Source organism: Narcine bancroftii, chromosome 9, assembly GCF_036971445.1.
Source record: "Narcine bancroftii isolate sNarBan1 chromosome 9, sNarBan1.hap1, whole genome shotgun sequence".
Taxonomy (NCBI): domain Eukaryota; kingdom Metazoa; phylum Chordata; class Chondrichthyes; order Torpediniformes; family Narcinidae; genus Narcine; species Narcine bancroftii.
Genome location: NC_091477.1, coordinates 17,924,319 through 17,946,182, shown reverse-complemented (window position 1 = coordinate 17,946,182; position 21,864 = coordinate 17,924,319). Strand labels below are relative to the sequence as shown.

The window sequence follows — 21,864 nt, the reverse complement described above, 5'->3', positions numbered from 1 at the left end:
CTTCACTCCCCTTTGTGAGTCACACTGACATTACTCCCTTTTATGAAGCACGTGATTGTTTAAAATAAAAAAAAAACAGTTGGTAGTTGACTCTTCTCTGATTAGCTGTGTTTCTTGAGCTCTGCAGTTAGTCCCACTAAATTGGTGACCCTGATGGGTGCTCAATGTCTTTTGAGTCCCAACAATGAAACACAGTGAGAAAGCCTGCAGAATGGATGCCACTACTACGCTGCATGTGGTGGCTGTGAAACTGCCCACCCTCTGGCCTCACAGACCATGTCCATGGTTCCAGAAAGCTGAGGAGCAGTTCCACATTAGGAACATAACAAATGGAGTCACCAAATTCTGGCATGTAGTTGCCTCATTGATGAAGTTTCTGCTGCCAAGGTAGATGATTTTATCAACTACCCATCCAAGGAGGATCAATACAGAGCTTTAAGGCGCACCTCTTCGTGACTTTCGGCATGTCTGACCTGGAAAGAAGCACACACTTACTCCACCTTGACAATTTGGGGGATAGAAGGCCGTCAGAACTGATGAATGAAGCAGATGGCCATTTCAACTGGTTAATATTCAAGGAAGCCTACTTGGAATGGCTCCCTCATGACATCGCCCTGTTGCTCTCTTCTGCTGACTTCTCCAAACAAGGGAAGTGGTGAAGGAGGCAGACAGACTCCACAGGGTACCACAGCCTCCCGTGGCAAAGTTTCAAAAGGTCACCTTGGACAGTCAAGTCAATGCAGCCGCCAGTTCTACAGCACTCCACAATCTGCTGAAGAAGAAAAAGCCATTGGAGAACAGTGAGTGGTGTTTCTACAACAGAAAGTGGCGCAGGAATGTGCGCCACTGTGTGCCACCGTACAGTTACGTGGTTGACTCCCAGGGAAATGACAGCACCAATCGCCATTGATGACCTTAGTGGTTGGCAACAAGACGGGCCTGTTATATGCCACTGACCTGTGCATGGGATGCAAACTGTTAGTCGACACTGGAGCTCAGCTCGGTATCTTTCTAGTATTTTCTTACAAGCTGGAATCTCGAGTGCCTCAAGCCAACTTGCGTGCTGCAAATGGCACTATGATTAGCAGTTATGGTACCAAATCGAAATAAGTGGTATTAGGCAACACACCTTACCACTGGACTTTCATGCAGACGGCCATAGGACAGCCCATTTTGGGAGCAGACTTACTGAGGGCACATGACTTATTGGTAGATGTGAAAGGGTGCCATTTTGTCCACGCCACCATATTCAACACATGCCCACTTTCTTCATGCCCAAAGCATCCAGAGGCCTAAGGCCTTGTGGAGATTACCAATGCCTCAAAGGCGCATTTAAGATTTTGACACCAGCCTTCGTGGCAAACACATCTCATCGAAGGTAGACTTAGTAAAAGGTTATCACCAAATCCCTGTCCACCTGGAGGACATCTCTAAAATGACCATTATTACTCTGTTTAGTCTGGGTGGGTCACGTCTCCAGAATGGAGGACCATCGCCTTCCCAAGATCGTGTTATATGGCGAGCTCTCCACTGGCCTCCGTGACAGAGGTGCACCAAAGAAAAGGTACAAGGACTGCCTAAAGAAATCTCTTGGTGCCTGCCACATTGACCCCCACCAGTGGGCTGATATCGCCTCAAACCGTGCATCTTGGCGCCTCACAGTTCGGCGGGCAGCAACCTCCTTTGAAGAAGACCGCAGAGCCCACCTCACTGACAAAAGGCAAAGGAGGAAAAACCCAACACCCAACCCCAACCAACCAATTTTCCCCTGCAACCGCTGCAACCGTGTCTGCCTGTCCCGCATCGGACTTGTCAGCCACAAACGAGCCTGCAGCTGACGTGGACATTTACCCCCTCCATAAATCTTCGTCTGCGAAGCCAAGACAAAGAAGAAGTCTATTTTAAGTTTCTGAGGATGTTTTTCAGCCTTAAGTACGCGGCTCAGATATTCCAACATTTAATAGACGGTATCATGAGGGATTTGCCTTTCCTTTCCGTCCACCTCGATGAAATATTAACTCAAGAGCACAAATAACACCTGCAACAATTGTTTCAGAGGCTTCAGGATTTCGGCCTTTCTATCAACCTGGCGAAGTGAGCATTTGGCAAGCACACAATTGACTTTTTGGGATACAGAATTTCAAGCACAGGTGCAACCTCGCTTCCAGACAAAGTATCAGTCATTCAGGCCTCCCCAAAGCCCACTCCAGTTAAAGGGCTAAAAGAATTCCAGGGAATGGTTAACTTTTATAACAGGTTCATCCCAGCATCTGCCAGGATTATGAAGTCCTTGTTCCACATCCTCACCTGCAAACCTAAAAAATTGCTCTGGACTACAAAGACCACAGGACATTTGAGACTAAAGATGCACTTTCAAAGGTAATCACGTTGGCCCACCCCCATATGCATGCCCCACTTGTGCTCAGGTCAGACACATCAGACATTGCCGTGGAGATGGTCCTAGAACAGAAAATCAGTGGTCACTGACAAACCCTGGCGTTTTTCAGCTGCCACTTATGCCTGCTCAAATTAAAGGACAGCATTTTTGATTGGGAGTTTTTAGTGCTTTATCTGGCCATAAAACATTTCAGACATTTTCTCAAGGGCAGTCATTTTACTACATTTACTAACCATAAGGCTTTAACATTTGCCCTTGCCAAGATTTTGGATCCCTGGTCGGTGCGTCCACAGAGGTATCTAGCTTATATTTCTGAATTTATCTCTGATGTGCGGCATTTGTCTGGTAAAGACAATGTTGTATTTGATGCCTTGACCAGGACAGAGGTCAATGCGATTACAAGAGGGCTAGATCTCTGGGTTCTCGCAATAGCCCAACAAGAGGACCAGGAAGTACAAGCTTTCCATACAGCTATTATGGACCTGCTCTTAGTTGATGTTCCTTTGGGCCCCGACCAGGTGTACATACTTTGTGATACTTCAACTGGCCACCCATGACCAATCTTCCAATTGTCTTGGCAGAGGAAACTTTTTGACCACATTCACAGCCTGTCCCATCCATCCATCCATCCGTCAAGCTTATGTCCTCAAAATGTATCTGCCATGGCTTAAGGAAGCAGGTCACTCACTGGGCACAAACATGCATCTCCTGCCAGGCAGGTAAGGTTCAACGGCACAACCAATTACCACTTCAACAATTTCCACCTATGACTCAAATGTTTTAGCATGTACACATGGACATTGTGGGCCCGTTGCCCATGTCCAGAGGTTAATGGCATATACTAACAATGGTTGGCAAAACTTAACGGGTCTCAGTCGGCAGATGAATTACTGTGGGTGCTGTTGGGTTTTAGAACGGCACCTAAGGTTCACCTGGAGACTTCTTTAGCAGAATTAGTTTACGGCGCTCTACTCCTAGTACCGGCAGACATCACTCCTTCTCCAGCCAAAGATAGATCCTTGGTGGCAGAGGAATTACAAGAACTAAGAAACAAGATGGGTTCCCTGGCTCCGGTTCCAGCAACTCATCATGGATCACTGCCTACACACATTCCTGCTGCTCTTGACTCTACTTCTTATGCCTTTGTTCAATGTCCATCCCATGCTACACACCTGCAGTAACCTTACAAGGAGCTTTATAAAATGCTGCAGCACAATGGATCTACAGTGCTATTGGACATTGGTGGTCACCCAGAGCTTTTTACACAAGACAGACTGAAGCTGGCACACATGGACATTGCTGAACCTATACATGTCCCACTTCCCAAGCATCGGGGATGCCCTCCTAAAATATCCAAAGTTGTGACATTGCAGCTATGCAATGATTCTTGGGTGGGGGTGGGGGGGGGTGGGGTGATGTGGTGGACTGAGCAGCCGCACAGCTGGACAGGCAGAATTGCTGCACCAAGCAATCAGCAAAGAATGGTGCAGGCTCTCCTTCTTTACCCAGGAGAAGCATGTGTTTGCAGACCCAGCTGGGTTGGCGGAGCATGTTGCTTCCCTGCTGGCATGTTGCCAGAGAGACAATAACTCCCCTGACTTCACTCCACTTTGTGAGGCGCGCTGACATCACTCCCCTTTGTGAGGCGCGCTGACATCACCCCCATTTGTGAGGCGCGCTGACATAACTCCCCTTTGTAAGGCGCGCTGACATGACTTCCATTTGTGAGATGCACGATTGTTTAAAATAAAAAAAACAGTTGCTAGTTGACTCTTCTCTGGTAAGCTGTTTCCAATTAGTACCACTAAAGGGATATTAAATTTTATTGTGCCTATAAATTGGTATCTATCATATTGGTTAAGCATATTGCGATTGACCCAGAGTCATATTCTTTCACTCCATTTATCTCTGGCTTAAAACTCTACATCCTGGAGGAATAAGACTTGGAACTCTTTGTATTTTTGTAAGAGATGCATGACAAATGTTTGATTAAATCAAGTGAGGCAGCGGTAACTCTTAACAAACATAATCAGCGATTGCATAGTTTACTTGTTAGTTCTATTCATGGTATCTGGTGCAGTGTCCAGTGTTTAACACAGTGCCTGCAACCAACTCCACAAATTCACAGTAGGTAAAATCCAGCCTCCTTTCACTGCCTTCTGTTCCCTAATAACTCTCACATCCCATTTCTTTTCACCCTGCCTGAAATGCAAATTCATGAATGAAATGGATCAATAGCTATCTTCATGGTTTTGTATGATTGAAGTAGACTTAAAATATGACAGGAAATCACCAAAATAGGCTTTATCTGATAGGTTTTATGTGATAAGAAATTTTTAAGATGATTTTCCTGATCAGCAGCCCGAACTCAATGAAAAGAAAATCACCCAAAAGTGTTCAGGAAGCAAAATCTTCATTGTTTATTGCAATTGTCTCCATTCCTGAGGGTTAAAGGAATCTTTTAATGATGATAGGGTGAAATTCCAAAATACAATGCAAATAAACTGAAATTTATATGTTTGTGAACTTGCTCTGGCTGTCAGTTTAATGCAAGTTCTAAAGCTTTGTAAAATTAATAGCAAGGTTTATCATATATTAACACAATGACAGGAATTGTGACATGATATCTGGTTTCCAAAAAGCAAGTCACCTTACTTCATTCAAAGTTCTAGTGAATCATCGTTAAGAGCCTCTCAAATATCTATGGATCAATAGAATGCATCAAATCAGAGCAAGTGACAATGTCACAGAAGACACAATGAGAACTAATTGCCTATATTTGCTTCTCAGTGAAAGCATAAAGGCAAATAAAACACAGCAACAAACTGAAACAATTGTCACATTCATCTCAAACCTTTCCCCAACAAAAAAATGATTTTGTTCCTTTAGCTTTACATGATTTTAGTTTCCCAATCAATGCTAATTGGTTAGTTGTTCAGGGATCATTTGATAGATAGGGAAGGATTTTCTGCACAATACAGAGGACAGAAATAACTGTTGGAGCTTAAGCATTGAATACAGCTCACACTACTCACGAAGAGGTTAAAATAGCACTGCCTACCTAGTATCTTGCTCATTTTACCTCACTGACAGAGAAAAATGCCTGTAACCTCATAAATAGTATCATTGATTCCTCCTTTAATTCTTCAATCCTTGATAATTTCTCATATGTTCTCAAAAAAGGCCATTCAGCCTACTTAATCTGCTGACTCTCAAGGCATTCTCATCAATTGTATTCCCCCACATTTTTTCCCTGCTGCCTACTCTCTTTTGTGTCCATTAATCTTCCTCTGTTCTCCTACACTCAGAGAAATTTGCAGTAACCAATTAACTGACTTGAATGTCTTTGGGATGTAATAGAAATCCAAAGCATCCGGGAAAGCCCACGGATTCTCAGCAAGAACACGCAAACACAATGAAATATCCAAGAACATTGAAAGGCCAACATGGCCTGTTTCCGCTCCGTAAATGGTTATATGGTTAACAGGATTGAACCTGGCTCACTGGTGGTCTGGTGCAGCTGCAATAACTATGGCATCAATGTGCCACCCAATAAGTCATGGGGTTGTGACAGAAATCTCCTGACACCCAAGGCCTTCCACCAAAAGAGTGACAGAAAAGCTCTACTTTCCTAGATAAGTGCAGTGTTAACAACACTCATAAACTCATCCCCAACAATGTATCCCACCTGATGGCATCTAATCAATTGCCCTGACCATTCATACCTTCCACCACCAGGACACAGTAGCTAGAGAAAGGCTTTGACCCTAAACATTTTCCTCCATTGATGCTGCCTGGCCCACTATGATGGGGAATGGCAAATCAGTGGTATATTATAAAGTTTCCATCCAGCTATTGATTACTCTGCTTAAGGTCATAGACATGGCAGCATTAAAATCTGCTTAGCAGTGGTCACATTTTTGGTTTGGTTTGGTTGCTAGGTTTGAAGTTTCAAAGGAGGAGCTAATTGTTCGAACAAAGGGATATTCACAAAAACATCTACACAATGGGCTGCATGATCAATCCGGAAATATTCTGTGGACTTCACCCTCTCTGTTAAACTAGAGAACATTATTCAGTACTTCTGCCAAGATTTAATAAATTTGCTGCTATCCTCAAATATGCTCCATTTTTGTATACTCTCTTGGGTCTAGCATCTAACTACATAGGCACTGAGAACATTGTACCCCTCAACACTGATTCACCCAAGCTGTCCTTGACATCACCCCGAAGCCTCTTGTCTGTGATCATCAGATAAAATCATAGGCCAGCAAGGCTACCGGCCACTGTTCTGTCAACTTTCTACAGGAGTTCTATCAAGAGCATCCTGGTTGGCTACGTCACAGCATGGTAGGGTTGTTGCAGAGCATTGGATTGGAGATCAATGCATAGATCCATAAAAGCAGCACTGGGGTCACCCTCTCACTCCCCCCCTCCCCCCCAACCACTGGCCCAATCGATGGAATTAACCAGGGTTATTGCTTCAAAAGGCTCACAAAATCCATGAGGACCCCAACCATCCCACTCACAGCATCTTTCAGTTTTTCCTGGCAGGAAAAAAACACAAGAGTATTGGAGCCAGAACAACCAGGTTGAGGAACAGTTTCTTCCCACAGGCAATGAGACAGCTGAACGACTGCTAAAACAACTCTCCTTGAATCCACTATTTATTAAGTATATTTATTTTAATATATGTACATGGACAGTGTATATGTATCATTTTTCTGTATGTGTGTTATGTCAATGTGCTTGGTTTTCACTGTTATGCATCGAGGACTGGGGAACACTGTTTAGTTGGGTTGTAATGGGATACAAGGTTGAACTTGATCTTGAAGTACCATCTAACAGGATTCACTGCCATCTGATTATCTTCACAAGTGCCTGGCACTATGTCTTCCAGCATGACATACAGAAGGAATCAGCTCTTTTGAGGAGCTGTCAACATAAAAACCAGAAACGCAAGAGCTCAAGTGGAAAGACTTGAATTATCCCTAGCTACTTTGCCCAATGACGTAAGTCATTTTCTCTCATGGCTACAATCATATAATATGATTGATGTTCACATGAGATATTTAATATTTTTATCCGGCAGCCATAAAGCCCTTGCATTTCCACTTCTGATCACCACTTCTGTTTTTGCCTAAACTGTGACAGATCTCCAGTCTGCTCTTTACTTTATGCTTGCATTCTTCTCTCCTGCACTAAGCACAGACCAATAACTATAATGAGATGCATCTCCTAATGGATGTGAGTATGACTTGCAGGCAGATGACACGTGCATTTGGGTGATTTTTGGTGGAGACAGATGATTGTGAAAGTAAGAATGGGAAATAAGCATAAATACTCAACAAAATAGGAAGAAAACAATAAATTATCTTAAAACAAGTCAAAAAGGACCAATGTGATGGTGTACCCTTAACATGGAAAAGAGGTGGGGAATGATGTGCATCACATGATGTACATGAATTTACCATTGCACTTACCCTAATTAACCTGAGAAAGCCACACTGATCTATAAAGGGAGAAAATTCATTTTCCTGCTTGCTGCCTCAGTTGTGTCTAACAGTATCTTATGGGTGACAACGAGAGTTTCTTTTCTCTGGAGGATGATCTTCTCATCTGGCTCTGTACTGTACTTAGCAATGGGTCAAGCTTTACTGAAGAGAATATTGAGTCTTAGAAATCTGAAACTGCTTAAAATTTGCCATCGCTTCGTAAAAAAACATTATATTACTTTAATTCACATCATTAAATTGTTCCCTCTAAGTAGCCAATTTAATATCACATTGTGTGCATTGTAGCGGATCTATGTTAATATTAATCCTTAGTTTAATGTTAAAACTATATTTGATCTAGATATGGTTTAATAAGTTAATTGTGGGTGATCAGGGCTCATTTACTTTCTACAGACACATGGTTCTTTACAGCTATTAGCTGGTTTCAGCACAAAGACAACACTAGAATTAGTAGATGAAAGGATTTATGATGGTTTTTGAGATACTGAAAATAACAGGTGCTATCTCAGAAACACCTGTATCACACAGCCATTTTGTATCTGTATAGACAGACATCACAGAGGCATAAGTAGACTTAGATATTTTTAGCACATCTTTGTTAAAAGACTATGAACTTCAATGACAGAAATGATGTCACATACCACATGACATGAGAGATTTTCCAGAAATATATTATTGTAATCCAAGACAGAGGTCAGTTTAAAGGAACTCACCATCCTGTTGAGGGGGAAAAAGCTGCCTATGTTACTCCTGAAAAAGGGGAACACAAGTGCTTTGGAATAAGTCACTTTCCGACTGCTCTTTTGAATATAAAGAGTGCAGCCTCTTTGTGGAAGAAAACTAATGACAGAAAACTTGACCTCATGGAAAGACAGGACTTGTATTATCCTGTTCACAGAAGATAACCGGCTTTGAAATAAGTAAGCCCACTTCTAACTTTTTAAGATAAAGAGTGCAGTTTCAACATTTAGAACACAGATTCCAAAACTCTTCATTCGAGAAGTAAATAGACTCTGGAACTTTTAGGCAAGTTAAGAGGGAGTTTGTGAAACCACTCATATGAAGGAGAATCTGTCTGAAGGACAACTCATTGAAAGAATTGTGAGTTTAAAGAGATTTGATGTTTAAAAGTGCTTTATAATTATTTCTGAACTAAAAATTTAAAGACCTTCATGTAAGACAAAAATGATGCTGAAGTTTTTAAAATGGACATTTCAGAGTGTGGGACTTCTAACACACACACACACACACATATTTACATTTGCGCATAGTGGGGTTAAATTTAGAGTTTAAGTTAGAGATAAGTAATAAATGTTATGTTTTTATACTTTAATAAAAAATATTATTCTGAATTTGCAATTGTCTGGTGAATTTTCCATTGCTGTTCCTTTGCTAGTGCTATAAAATTAAAAGGTTTGTTAGTTTGTGACAGCATGCATTAAATCCATTTCCAAAATGCAGCCATAAGTTACATTGCAATTTTGTAATCCTTTCATAATCAGACCAAGCTAGTTCCTTGATGCATACCCATCAATGCCACTCCTCTGTGATTATATGTTCATTGACTACAGCTCAGCATTCAACACCATCAGTGCAGCAAAATCTATGATCAAACTAAGGGATCATTGATTCTGTTCCTCTCTCTGCAACTAAAGGCTTAACTTGCTCATCTGCAGATCCAAATCAGTGCAGATTGGCAACATCCATTCCTGCTTGTTGACCAGCAACACAGGGGCACCTTAAAGCTGCGAGTTTTGTCCCCTGCTCGATTCCCTATATACTCCTGACTGCGTTGCCACATTCAACACATATAACAATCTATAAATTTGCTGACAACATTACCATTGTTGATTGAATAATAGGAAATGATGAATCAGAATACATGATGGAGATCAAGAATTTGGATGGGTGGGGTCTGAACAAAAATTTTGTTCTCACTGCCACCAAGGTCAAGGAGCTTATTGTTGATTTTAGGAAGAGGATAGTAATGGACTATGTACCTGTCCATATTGACAGGTTCCTGGGGTCAATATCTCAGCAGACCTCTCCTGGCAAACATATTGAGGCAACCATGAAGAACAAAATCCAACACTTTTACTTTCTAAGGAGATTTGACATGTCATTTAATATCTAAATTCTGCAGGTGTACTGTGGAAAGTTTACCAACTGGTTTCATCACAGATTGGTTTGATTAATTCAAATGCCCAAAAATGCAAAAGCCTGCAGAAGGTAGCAAAAATAGCCAGGTCCATCACAAGCTCTGACCTGCCATCTTGTGAGCTCCTGCCTCAAGATGGTGGCGAACATCATAAAAGTTACCTATTACCCTGATCAAAACCTCTTCTCACTGCTACCTTCGGAAAGAAGCCACAGACCTGAAGACCAGTACCTCTATGCTCAACAACCCGTTTGCTCCCCCCTCCCCCAATAGATATCAGGCTCTTGAACTTCTCTTTATTATGCTAAACTATACCAACTCCACAAAAGAAAGGCTTCCTGCACATTTATTTTTTTCTGTCACTATATTATTATCTATATTTATTATTTATGATCTATTTTTAATCCCCCATGCAGCTGGAACCACTCTGTGTATCCCTGGCTCGGGCAGAGCGATTCCAACTGCATGGGGGATTATGGGCAATGAAGATGACCATTGCTCCCGCATTGAGCTGTCGCTGCCAACTTCTTGCCGCCACCACCTGCTTCTTGCTGCAAGCTGGTGCGATGCTCAGGTTCTCTCTGGGTTTAGCAGCACCGCAAGTTAGATGGGACCAGGGCAATATGCGGCCAGGGGCAGGAGGGTCGACAGACAATCAAGGCTAGGATCAAGGCAGTCTGGGCTAGGAGCCCATTTTTGCAGAGTGTCTGCAGTCAATTTAGACTGTAGCTGCTCCGTAAAAATGTTTAGTGATCCTGGTGGAAAAATTATGGGATGGAATTTACATAATAAATTCTGTCCAAACATTTTTACACTGCTTCTCAGCGGCTTTGTAAAAGTGCCTTGTGTTAAATTTAAGATGGTGCGAGTCATCCCATTCAATTAGAATGGTTGTCAGGATAAAAGGTGTGAAGATTTTTTAAATTTAATTGTTAATTTAAGTTGACATTTACAATTATTTAATAGCTGTGTCAGTTTTAAATGCCAATGAGCATTCAAATGATTGGAATTTTCACCTGTTGTCAAAGATGTTTTGTGAACATAGCTGGCTCTAAAAGAGCACTATGGTAATAAGTATGCCCACATACTTAAAGCCAGGATCTCAGCAAAAAACGATGAGAGTTATGCGAGAAATTAAACAGCAAAACTAACAGCAAGACTGTTGGATCACGGTGAGTTCAAATCTCACAATGCACCCAAGGAATTTTGATTGAAGTAACTAAATAAATTGAAAATTTCACCCAAAAGCTGATTTCATTCATTGTAAAGATGAAACTGCTGCATTATTATAAAGATTCATTGAGTTCACTGATATCTTTCAAGGAAGGAAATCTGTTCTCTGAAGGTCTGGCCAATATTTGACCTGCAGACTCATCAATGTCATTGAGTTTTAGTGGCCTCTTTAATCCAGGAACAATTCAGAAAGGCCAAAAAAGGCCTGTGCAACATGCAGACCGCATAAATAAATAACTTTTTTAAATGACCTCAAGGGAATGGGGGATTATTTCACACTATTGTAGAAAAAGTCAACTTAAAGTCTGCAAAAAGGTTGATTAAAGAAAACTAGCTTTAGGATCATGCTTCAATATTATTTGCTATTATTTTGAAAATGAGTGATATAGAACAACAATTGACTTACTCTTTATGTGTAAGAGAGAGAAAGAGAGAATAGACAAAGGGATAGGGAAAGAAAAATACTGGTTTGGGGGTGGGGAGTTGCAAATGGAAAATGAAGTAGTTGGCATTAATGCCATTCGGTTGGAGGCTTCCCAGATGGAATATGAGGTGTCGCTCCTCCAATATGTGGGTGGTCTCAGTCTGCCAGTGCATGAAACCATGGGCAGACATGTTGCCATGGGAATGGAGTAGGAAACTGAAATGGGATGCCACTGGCAGATGCCCCTGTTGCAAAGAACAGAGCGAAGATGCTCAGCAAAGCCATTTCCCAGTCTGCCTCCAGTTTCTCTGATGTAGAGGAGACCACAATAGGAGCATGGGGCACTGGATGCAGTAGATATCCCCATGAGATTCAAAAGTCAAGTGTTGCTGTTGCTTCACTTGGAAGGACTATTAGGGGCCCCGAATGGTGGTGAAAGAAGAGGTGTAGGCGCAGATGTAGCACTTCCTGTGGTTGTTTGGATAGGTGCTAAGGGGGTGATTGGTGGGAAAGAAATGGATGGGGGGGGGGTGACACAGAGGGAGCAGTCCCTGCGGAAAGTGGACAGGGAAGGCTGATGGTGGAATCACATTGTAGGTGGTGGAAATGGTAGAGAATGATATGTTGGATGTAGAGCCTGGTGGGCTGGTAGGTGAGGACAAGTAGAATCCTGTGCTTATATGGGGGTGAAGGGGGCTAGGGCAGATGGGCAGGTAACACATGAAGAATTTGTGGTGATCTGTGGTACTCCATTCTCAAGCTGGCATCCATAGTTGTGGGTTCAGGAGTTCCCAATAGCCGGGAACACAAAGAACTCTGTAAAGCGCACGACTTCAGAAGTCAAATGATTGTGATAGCGCGCCAATTGTAATTATTTAAACTTGTGAGGATTCCATTAAACAGTTCTGTTGGTTTAGCTCACAGACAACTTCTGTTGTGCTTTATTCACTGCATCACTCACTACAGTTTCTTAATAGTCCTACTTCACTTCAAATTAACACCAAACTAAAAGTGAAGAGTGTTTTGCTTACTTGACAAACAGGGATTATTTTGTTTTACATATCTTAGCAATACTAGAGACTCAATAACAATTTTACGATCATGATCCAAGTTGCATCTCACCATTGATGTTAAACTATCTCTGTGCGGCAGCCGACAATGCACGGTAATAAACAGTGACATAACTCACTAACCAGCTTAGCGAACCGGCGCGGTTGGAAGCTGGGGCAGTACAAGACCATCAGCCCTAAAATGGCACTGGCAAGGCTGACCAGCTAACAGAGCAACACCAGAGTGGGGAAGAAGGGGATTCATATGCAAGAATGTTGCCGCGGGCGGGAATCCGGTGTTTGTTATTCATGCAGCTGATGTCAGCCAATCAACCGAATGGCGGGAACTCCAAATGTATAAAAGAAGCATTTCCAGCCTCAATAAAGTCAAGAGTTTAACCTCCCTCACTGCGAGTGTGTGTTTCTTTGTAGCAGATGGCTACAGCTGCTTCATAAGTTATCTAAATTATTTGAGTAGAAGACAATCATTATTTTAGTGTCAATTAACAAATAATATTTTTGGATATGACTAGCGGCGTCAGCAACGGACAAGTTACTTATGATCCTTAAAAGAAAATCTGTTCAGCAATCGAAGTAGCAGCTGAGGAAACTCTGTTTGGCAGTCAACCTAATTGATTGGAAGTTTGGTCTTGTTGCTTAAACCTTGAACTATAAATGTTTACCCAACTCAAACAGAAGAAACCTGTCAATGATCCTGCAGCCCTGACCATGGAACAGGATCCAAGATGGGTAGAGGTTGGACCTTAATGGGCCAAATATGACAACCCGTTCCAGCATCTGTAGGCTCCTTGTTTACCCATGTTGCATATTTCTGGTTCTGTTGCCACTGAATTGCGAATAACAATTTACATTTCATTTTGGTTTGGAAAATGGCAAGAAAATGTCTTTAAACAATCAATTGCAAGTATTTTTTTCATAGTCAGACATATACATTCACATAATAAGTACTTAAAAATATTGGTATTTTGTGTTTAGCTCATATGTGCAACTCCATTGATCTTCTACCACACCTGCCTCTTGAGAAAAACCTCTATTATGCTGAAGTTCAGCTCAAATGAGTTCAAACAGTTTTTTTTTTGAACAAGTGATCCAAGCAGTTTATCTTTGGTTATGAATTTAGATGGATTATTCAATCAAAAGAAATAATCAAATCTAAGCCTGATTCTAAACTCTTCTGACACCCTTGGAATAGGGATCACTAGGTTTTAATCAGGTTGGAAAATTCTGACTGACATTCATCTTCCTTGACCAGGACTGTGAAAGTCAATTTTAGCTGTATCGTTAATAATGATTCAGTGGTAGCACTGTCTTCTCTGCATGAGAAGGCTGTATGTTCAAGACCACTTCAAAGTCTGAACACATAAACCCACCTACCATTCCACTGGAGTACTGAGATTGTACTGCTTTGACAGAGGACTAATCATTTCAATGAAATGGTGCAGCCGAGATAGGTAAACTGGTTGACTGTTTTGAGTTTTGTGTGCCCGATGGAGATGTGGGGATGCAAGGATCGACAATGAGATAGACAACAGACTCACCGAGGCAAATAGCGCCTTTGGAAGACTACACAAAAGAGTCTGGAAAAACAACCAACTGAAAAACATCACAAAGATTAGCGTATACAGAGCCATTGTCATACCCACACTCCTGTTCGGCTCCGAATCATGGGTCCTCTACCGGCATCACCTACGGCTCCTAGAACGCTTCCACTAGCATTGTCTCTACTCCATCCTCAACATTAATTGGAGCGACTTCATCCCTAACATCGAAGTACTCGAGATGGCAGAGGCTGACAGCATCGAATCCACGCTGCTGAAGATCCAACTGCGCTGGGTAGGTCACGTCTCCAGAATGGAGGACCATCGCCTTCCCAAGATCGTGTTATATGGCGAGCTCTCCACTGGCCACCGAGACAGAGGTGCACCAAAGAAGAGGTACAAGGACTGCCTAAAGAAATCTCTTGGTGCCTGCCACATTGACCACCGCCAGTGGGCTGATATCGCCTCAAACCGCGCATCTTGGCGCCTCACAGTTCGGCGGGCAGCAACCTCCTTTGAAGAAGACCGCAGAGCCCACCTCACTGACAAAAGACAAAGGAGGAAAAACCCAACACCCAACCCCAACCCACCAATTTTCCATTGCAACCGCTGCAACCGTGTCTGCCTGTCCCGCATCAGACTTGTCAGCCACAAACGAGCCTGCAGCTGACGTGGACATTACCCCTCCATAAATCTTCGTCCGCGAAGCCAAGCCAAAGAAGAAGAAAGAATCATTTCAATGAGATAGCATCATCTTCTCTTCAAAATAGGAATAGGAATTGAAACAAAAGAATTGCATGGCATTATTTAAGAAGGAAGATCCCCTGGTGTGAAAGCCATAATTCATTCTGCTTTGAGCACTGCTTTAAGAATTAATGGCCATTTAATTGATTGTCCTTGTCGCATCTTATTTTGTGCAAATTGGTTGCCATGTTTCTTTCAGAAATTGATCATTGGCTTTGAGAAGCCTAGAGGTCATATAGATGCATATCTAATCATTCTGTAATCACTTGGTTGAGATGAAGGGTTCATAGGTCAGCAATTGAACAAAGAATTATGACTTTTACACAGCCACTGAGAAGCAGAAAATTTGCATAAATTTTGCAGTGGCAGTGTAAAAATGTTGTGACGGAATTTATTTGCTAAATTCCATCCTGTCATTTTTTTCCTCCAGGCACTCCATAAGAAACTGGGCTTATGAATACGACGATCTGCCCAACAGAGTAAGTCCGTGTAAACATGCTTCCTATGTAAACGAACACTCCAGAGGTAAATATGCAATTAAAAAAAAAAAATTTTACAGGATTTTGCCATTATGTATGTACAAAAATTATAAATGTTTTAATCTTAAAAAAAGTCAACATTTCCTGCTTTTATTTCCCTCTTTATTCCACATTCCTTTTTTGGATCAAGACCTGAAATGTTGACTATTCCATTGTCTCCATTGATACTGCCAGCCTCATTGAGTTCTTCCAGCAGTTTGTGTTTTATCCTGTGAAAATAATTTGTCCACATAAACATAGTACAGGAAATACATTTTTTTCTACAAAATTACATTAATTTAAAGCAACATGATCAAGATCTTCAGAACAACCCAGATTGCAATGATGTTTTAAACTAAAACTCTTTGGGTCACTTCTACATACTTTCCAAAGGAAGATTGGATTGAATCTGATGCGAAATACTACATTTTATTTAAAGTCAATTGCCCTATGAAATTCAAACTGTAGGTAAAACTTTTCTGTAATAATTGTCAAAGGAATAGAATGGCATTTACAATTACCAGCACGAAATAAAAAAAATATTACACAGTTCCAGAATTCAGTTTCACGAACCTTTACAGACAACTTATTAATTTTGAAATGTAGTCACTATTGCAATGTATAAAAACACGGCAAGTAATTTTCACAAATTATTTGGTCTTGGGCAGACATGCTTTCTAGAATGCTGAATAAACATTAAATGGGCTTCCTCACAGAAAGACCATGGTCTGTCTAGGTTGGCACCAGAATGTTGAGCATTATCACACTGAGGACTGGCACACCTCAGGGCTGTGTACTCTGCCTGCTTCTATTCTCACTATTGAGTCTCAGCACGGACAAGTCTAAGAAGATGATTGTGGACCAGAGTCGACCATCCTCCACTACACATTAAGAGCTCTGTAGTGGAGAGGGTAGAGAGCACCAAATGCCTTGGAGTCCACTTAAGAAGTGATCTATCCTGGAAACAACATTTGTCAGGAAGGTGCAACAGCGACTACACTTCCTGAGACGAATGAAGTGGGCAAGGCTACCGGCCACTATTCTGTCAACTTTCTACAGGAGCTCTATCAAGAGCATCCTGGCTGGCTGCATCACAGTGTGGTATTGTTGGTGTTGAGCATCAGACTGGAGGTCAATTCCCAGGACCATAAGGGTGGCAGAGAGAGCCAATGGAGTCTCCCTTCCTTGAACTTAAACATTGACTGAGACATCAGAGATAACCATAGCATAGTGCTATGGGCACCCTACATCCTCTCAACAGACTGATTGGTGCTTCAGTTTAACATCACATCAGAAGCTCAATGCCATCAGCATTGGAGCAGGTCTTCAACACTTCACTGGAATGCTACTTTGACGAATTGAGTACACAACTCAGAAAAGGGATTCAAACCTGTAAAAGTTTAAGCTTTGACAACCCAACTCTGGATAATTTCAATGTCTACATTTAGATCATTAATCAAAATACCAAATGTAATCCCAGCAGGAAATCACAGATGACTAGTGTCCATTCACATCCAAGTCTATGAACAACAGCTCTCCATTCATAGGAAATCTGCCAGTTCCTAATCAACTAAAACTTTTCCTGATGATTTTTGCCTTTGCATTTATCATTGCCCTCTGTCAAACCAACTGCTGTTGGAAATGGACTACAGCTGTGTTTTTAGCATTATGCTATGAGGTGTGATAATACAACAAAAGGGTGGCATAGCGGTTAGCGCAACGCGTTTGCAGCACCAGCAATTGCGACCGGGGTTCAAATCCCTCGCTGTCTGCAAAGAGTTTGTATGTTCTCCCAATGTCTGCATGGGTTTTCCCCAAGAGCTCCCATGGCTCAAAATGTACTGGGGTGTAGGTTAATGGGGTGTAAATTGAGCAGCAGAGACTCATAATCCGAAATGGCCTGTTACCGGTGCAGAATGTTTAATTTTAAAATTTAAAATTATGTTTTAATAACTGGTGGATAATTTCATTGGCTGTTAAGCTCTTTCTTAACTGAAGGACAAATAACAAATTTTGCACAATATCCACTAAATCACCCAATCTCATCTTTTCTTTGTCTAAGTCTCCCCTAGTGGGCTGTTCAAAGTTAATGTGCCACCTTCCCTTTGAAGCAGTCACATTTTGGTTTCTTCTATACTTATGTCCTACTGACTACATATAAAACAAAAATATATATATATTATGTGAGGTGAAAAGGAAAACAAGGCTTTTACTTACATTTGCTGTGGCCCCCATTGAGAATGGCTGGAATAAATGACCTATATAAAAAAGCATGCATTTTTTTTGCACAGTTAGTGTCAAGAACTTCAAATTCCTGGGAGTCAATATCCCTGAGGATCTGTCCTGGAGCTCCATATCGATGCAATCATGAAGAAGGCTTTACTTTGTGAGGTGTTTGAGGAGATTTGATATGTCACCAAAGACTCTCAAAAACTTCTACAGATGTATCATGGAATGCATTCTGGCTGGTTACATCAATGTCTGGTGTAGAGGTGCCAATGCTCAGGAGAAGAAATATCTTCAGAGAGTTGTTAACTTGGCTGCGACATCACGGACACCAGTCTTCACTCCTTGGGCGACACGGTTGGCTTAACAGTTAGCACAACACCTTTACAGCAATCGGGACCGGGGTTCAAATTCCGCATTGCTTGTAAGGAGTTTCTCTCTGTGTCTGAGTGGGTTTTCCCCGGGCGCTCCAGTTTCCTCCAACCATTCGAATCATACTGGAGGTATAGGTTAATTGGGTGTAAATTGGGCACCTCCGATTCATGACCAAAATGGCCCGTTATTTTTCTGTATGTCTAAATTTAATTTATATCGAGGACATCACCAAGAGGAAGTATCTTAAGAAAGCAAGGTCTATCCTCAAGGACCCCCACCACCTAAGCCAAACCCTCTTTACTCTGCTACCATCAGGATAAAGGTACAGGAGCTTGAAGACGAGCACTTAGAAGCACAAAGGCAGCTTCTTTCCCTCTGCCATCAGATTCCTGAATGAACACGACCTTACTTTGTCCTTTTTCTTGCATTATTTTTAAAATTTATTTTGTAAGGTAGTTTATGTAAATATTTGCACATCGATGCTGCCACAAAACAATGAATTTTGTGACATACTCATGACATTAAATTTTGATCCTGATTTTGAAAGAGTTACTGATGGAAAACAAAAATATAATTATATACATGCTGGTACATATTATGAGTAAATTATGATCTAGTTCATAGGTACCTACAAGTGAGCCAAATTATTTCTACTCTTTACCTCATTTAATTGTCAGCTTTTGCTCAAAATCCATCAAAAATATCCATCCAGAAATTCAACAAGTGGTACATCACAGATGTTCACTGAGTCACAGACCTTGCTGATGCCTTTCACAGGTGTGACTCAGATGAATATGCCACACCATTCAGATAAGTGGGCAGTAAACTTTGATCTTGCCATTTGGAGCTAATTGTGAGGAAAACTATTCCATACTTTATTTCTATATTGCAATTGCTCTAAACCTAAATGAATGAGTGAACAGCAGTCGTAAACAGGTTAAAATATCACATTATATAATGTGACTGGTGTCATCGGTACTAATGGGAGTTAACAAGTAACTGCACACAATGGATATGATTGGCCTGAATTTTGTATTAGTAATAGAAGTAAAATTGTGTGTCCTCCAAAAAGACCTGACATCACCTTTTAGGACATTAGGGGTGGGCAATAATTCTGGCCTGCTCTGTGATTCCCAAATTTATTAACACCTAAGTTCTGAAGAAAACTAAAGTTTTCTCCTCTGATCTGCTGAATGTACCAAAGATTTTTCTGATTTTATTTAGATTCCAAGCTTTCTCACGGTTCAAAATTTGTTTTAAAATTTAAGAGCGTGGTGGCTATTTGAGCACTGGACAAAGAATTTGGGCAGCATGGTTAGCTCAATGCTGTTACATTACCAGCAACCAGGGCACCTTCTGTTAGGAGTTTGTACTTTTTCCCCCATGTCTGAGTGGGTTTCCTCCCACCCTTCAAATTGGTCAATTGGGTGTAATTGTCAGCAGGGGCTTATGGGCTGTAAGAGCCTGTTACAATGCTGTATGTCTAAATGTAAACTTAAATTTGAATAATATCATTATAAATTAAAATAAGAAATATTATTTAATTAAATTACTAGCAATGTCAATCTTATAGGATAAAGCGTGAACAATTGAGGTAAAACAGACATGCACACATGACAAAAGTTTCAAATTATCCCTTTTCAACAAAGATAAAATGTAGCATGCAAACTCTTCAGTTTAAAATGTATGTACACACCATCAGCATGAACCATTTCTCCGTTTAATTCTCCTCTAACATATTTCAATTGATGTGGTAAATTCTCTCAATATTCTGGTTTTCTGTTCTCTTTGCAGCACCACAGAATTGACAACAGCTTTGTGATCCAAAACCATGAAGAATACCCTATTTCAGCAACATTCCCAGATTATTTAGCAGAGTGAAAAGCAATACATTGCATTATTCAACACATAGGCTTTGTGGTGTACAAGGAATGGCTGACCAGATTTGGAAGAGACGTTGTAACAAAATAGAATGAGATCAATTTCTGATTGCACAAAGAATAAATGGATATGGCATTGATTGGAAAAGCTGAAAATAAATTTGGATATGCATTGCATTATCAATTAGATTCCTGGACATTCTGCCTTTGCTTCTGCATTCTTATTTTCCCCAGCACTCTCTAATCCCCTCATTTACTCAGCCAGGTCTTTCTTGAAACTTTCTCTTCACTTTCCTTTGCTCTCTCCACATTAGGTCGTTAATAAATAAAAAATTAACATCTCCTATAAAATTTAAGTTTTCAATTCCATTCACAGCATATTATCCTGCACCTGGCAACTTCACATGCTTTCCTGGGTGCACATTAGTTGGTAAATTACACTTTGGTCCTATAAGGTTTTCCAGGTAATATTCAAAAATAGTCCTTAAGTTTCAAAATCAAGACTGGGGAAATGACATTAAACCAAAGATTATGTTTGAAACAAGACTGAGGGATATTGCTGCATTTACATGGGAATATCCCAGTACACAAAATTTGCCACAAACCAAGAGTTAATAAAAGAGGAATAGAAACTGTAACAGAACCTAGGCTGTCTTGACACATACCATAAAATTACCAGGTGAAATTGGTCAGGGTTTCCGCAATGAAATGGATGAGCTGTCATTGTGTCATCAACCAAAAGATTCAAAGAAATCAATCTCGATGAACCATATTTATATATTTTATTAATTTTGTGGAGTCTTCAAATTTGCCTTAACCAACCATGGATTGTTAAGTGCACTTCCAGTCCAGACAATGCCAGACAGTTGAAATTGACAATTGGAATGTAATTTCCTGTTTAAAATCATAGTGAAATACAATGACATGTCCACTCCCCTGGAGCCACCTTCAGTAGGTATTTATTTTTTTAATTACAATGCCTACAACAGATACAAATAATTTTAATATTAAAATGCCACAGTGGAGTTACAGAACCATGCCTTTGTGGATAGATGGATTCAGACTGTCTGACAGAGTAAAGTTTTTTTTAGAATTATCTGCATCGTTGCGCCTCTGAATTAGAGAGTACATTTTCAATAATCTCCTATGCTTCTAAGTAGAGAGTTGAAATCAAAAGAAGCCTACAAAAATTATTTGAGGATGAAAACCCCAATGTCTTGGTCCCTTAGATCAATCAGTCTATGCTTTTATTTTTGGCTTTGGGCCCTTTTGGACTCTAAACAAAAATTTATGGGCCCGCTACCAACTATATTTAAAAAAAAAAGAAACATTTCATGATTTCAGACTGTGGCTCACCTTAAATGTACAGTGGACCCTGTTGAGAATGGTTGCCTTTGATAGCTGTTGATTTCTACAACGAGTCCTTGAGAATATTTTACTGTTGATAATGTGATGTTTCTTTTATTGTAATAAAGAAACTTAGATTCTTTTAATACATCTATACTCTATTAGCTAATGAACTCACTCAGGTCCATGTGTAGGCATCCATCTTGAATCCAACTGAAGCTAGACTCTGATTCCCTCTAGTGGTCAGGAGAATCACCAGCACTCTACTATTACAGATAATGTTTAACTAAATGCCAATGTTCAATACGAGTTTATTGTAATTTCCATAAGCACGATGAACATATGCACTGAACTTTTCACTTGCTGCAGACTATATATATAAGATGCAACAACTACAACAGTAAAAATGTAAATTACTAGAAAGGCCAGGACAAATA

The 21,864-nt window shown here is 40.8% G+C and overlaps 1 long non-coding RNA gene across 2 annotated transcripts; it reads left to right on the top strand.

Annotated features, from left to right (window-relative positions):
- Positions 1-4,084: 4,084 nt before the first annotated feature.
- LOC138743243 (uncharacterized) lies at positions 4,085-20,264 on the top strand. Of its 2 annotated transcripts, XR_011344751.1 has the most exons (4): positions 4,105-4,178; positions 7,299-7,410; positions 15,512-15,606; positions 19,995-20,264. It is a non-coding gene; the product is annotated as an uncharacterized lncRNA (long non-coding RNA). The 2 variants fall into 2 exon arrangements; XR_011344750.1 differs by lacking the exon at positions 7,299-7,410 and having other exon boundaries at positions 4,085-4,178.
- Positions 20,265-21,864: the final 1,600 nt, after the last annotated feature.